Genomic DNA, 3,465 nt, shown 5'->3' on the forward strand with positions numbered 1-3,465 from the left:
CAGCCTGTACACTTTCAAATTTACCGCAATATATAGCGTCTACTGCGTCTGTCGTCTGCATAGACACTCAGTAAATTTCAGTTTCGCACCTGCTACAAGGATGATCTTTGCACTTACTTTGCGTCGTCTCTTCGAAGTTCGCAAATAAAATCGAGACTCGCGATTAAAATCAACTTTATTTAAGTAATTAGTTTGAAAACGCAACTTAGTGCGCGAATAATTATTATCATAAATTAAAATATACTGTTGTGTATACAGTTTTGCCTTTCTTCCTTCCTAATCTCAAATCACCACGTGGTTTCCAACATCCCTATCCGACTCCTTAAAAAGATACCCGTAAATATAAACTTCCAAGTGGTAGTACCCAAAAAGTCCGACAGATAACGCCACTTCTGCCTCTGCACAGTTTAACACTGTCTCTTTTTAGAGAATAGGAGAAAAGTAATATTTATTATTGAAAATATTTTATATTGAAAATAATTGAAGGATGTCACTTCAAAAAGATTGATTATTATCATTTAGGGGGAATTTTCGCGAACTGAAAATGGTTGGACACAGGCGCATCGTACCAAATTGTGATTCCGGATACGATGTCCCTAATAAAGAAAAGTGTCATCATTTTACGGTTCCATCTGAAGCAAAAAAAATTGTTGGAATGGGAAAAGGCGATTCCGAGGAAAGAGTACATTTTAAAGTCGGGAACGCTGGTATGTGAAGTGTATTTTTTACATGACGATATAGTTTGGAAACGTGAAGTGAATGATCCTGCTGGCAATGTTGTGGTCTATATTAAGGAGAAGAAATTTATCATAAAACAAAAGTCGAAAGTTATTTTAATTAAATTTTTTACGAGAAAATGGAATGATATTTATTCTAAACTCAAAGAAATTTCAAGACATTGATTCAGAATAATTTAATTTGAATTGAATATTGTATATTGATTGTACTATTTTCTGATTTGTTAAATTTAAAAAAAAAATTATGTTTGTATTTTAAGAGCTGTAATTTGGTTTTTATCTAGTTTTTAGAGAGAATTTTCCCCAAGAATATGAAGACTAAAACTAACATAATCTAATATTTATTTCGGAGAATGATGATTAAAATGTGATTGATTAGTCGTATTACTAAAAATATTATAGCATTTTACTGTTATTTTTTACTAAAAATATGTGTTACTTAAAAATGAAATGTAAAATATTATATTTATTACAACGAATTTGACTTTCAAAGTGTGATTTATTCGATCAAATTGATTCTCGAATCAATGTGATTGATAAGTTATGATATTGCTGAAAATAAAAAAGTAAGTTTATCGATGTTATTTAGGAGAAAAAATGAAATTATTGCCAATAAATTAATTTTTCTGCCTACAAATTTAAAGACCCTTTTTTAAAAGCAATGGCATCTATTTGTCTAAGTGCAAAATATTACTTTATATTACTAACCATCAATTATTTTTTACTTATGTAAATTAATTTTGAAACTATATTTCCAGCTGAATTATTCTCTCAGGTAATTACATTATTATTAAATGTTAATAATTTAATTTTTATAATACTTTCACAATGTGTGGAAAACTATATGTATTTTAATCTTCTCTCTCTCTTTCGCTATCAGTGTTTCCTCAGATTTTCTTCTACAAATTATGATTCAAAGTCTATGAATCTATTGTAATAGATTTAAAATTTTTTTATAGTTTAAAAAACATAATTTTAGTTATATACATTATTATTTCATAACAGTTAATGTTAAACTGTGTCGAGGCAGAAGTGACGCCATCTGTTAAACATTTTCGTTACTACCACTTGGAAGCTTATAATTACGGATGCCATCCAGGCAAATGCTTGGAAGTCGGATAGGGCTGGTTTCCAAGTTGCTACGAGATTCTATCATCAGGGATTGAAGTCCTACTCCAATTTTCTTGCCATAATTGGTTTACTTGATTTGACTTTTAAAGTTCATCGTAATCTTTACGATGAGCCTTAGAAGACAAAATAAGTCACAAATTTTTCACCTAAAGCAACATTTTTTAACCGCATTGTGGCCGGATTATCCGACCGGATCCCGGCCGGTATTGAAGCCGGGATCCGACCAGTTTACCGTGACGTTTATGTTACAAAATATTATTATACAATAATAGAAGGCACCAAAGGAAAATTAATTCACGCTGAATATTGATGAATATCATTTATCATAATTTTGTAACTCACGTTGATGGTAATCATATTCTTTAAATAATAAGCTTTGCATTTTAAACCACAATTTTTACCAATCAATTTGGCAAAATTTTCGACATGCGTGTCAAGTAATACACTACCTTCTCCCTCAGTATTAAGTATATTCCGTTCTTTAGACTTAAAAATAATTTTTATGTGTTATTTGAACAACTAACGAAAAAAATATTTACCAAAATTTTAAAGTAAAACATAAACTTTTTGGTTGATAATTTACAATTATTCTGCAATTATTGCATGTTTACACTAATTACTTAACAGCTTATAACTTCAGCGCGCGCGCATTATAATAATCAATGACCTTATAGGTAGAAAGACACATGTAATAAGCTTGTTGCCACTTGGTAAACTCTGCCCTGAAAATATTGATCAAGTCTCCCCAACATTAGTAGACAAATCCTTAGAAAGTTGGAAAAGAATTAAATTATTGAATGCAAGTTTCTGCCAATTGTCGAATCTCGGGCTTAGTTAAGTCTCCCACTGTCTCCTGGACTTTTCAGATTAAAGTTCATGAAAAAAATTGATATTTTCTTTAAAATTAAACTAAGAATTATTATATTTCAAATGGCATTGAAATTATTGAGATTATTTATTAAAAATAACTCTTTAAACGAATAAATGTTTAAAAACTTATTATATGGCGTGAAGGTGTTGTGAAAAATGTGGTTTGTGATGGTAGTTGGAGGGGAAAGGTTTTATAACTGTTTTACAGAAAAATAGTCTTTGACTTAAAATTTTATGAACTGGGAACAATTTTTTAATTTCATAACTGACAATTCTTTATTTGTTGAAACTTCCTCTTTCTAGTTTGGAAATTTACAGTTTTAGTTGAAAATTCATGTTTTTGGTTAAATTATGTACTATTTTTTTGAAAATTCTTTTTTTGAAATAAATTAACTTTTTGTGAAAAAAGTAACTTTTCTACTTTTGGTTTAAATTTGAATCTCTTATGGAGAATTAATCTTTATGACTAAAAATTCTTTTCCTTATTTTTACAATGCAGCATCTGTATTCGTTTAAATATCAAATATCACATTTTCTATCGAAAATCCATACTTGTAGGTTAAAAATTCAATTACTTTGTTGAAAATTTAAATATTTGTTCGAAAATTGAACTGTGGTTGAAAATTTTAATATTTTGTTGAAATTCTTTTCTTTTTGTTCTAAGATATCCACCATTACGTTTTCATTGAGAAACCTTTTTTTAATGCAACTCTTTGATACCGTTCCT

This window comes from Belonocnema kinseyi, chromosome 3 (assembly GCF_010883055.1).
Source record: "Belonocnema kinseyi isolate 2016_QV_RU_SX_M_011 chromosome 3, B_treatae_v1, whole genome shotgun sequence".
NCBI classification, from domain to species: Eukaryota; Metazoa; Arthropoda; class Insecta; order Hymenoptera; family Cynipidae; genus Belonocnema; species Belonocnema kinseyi.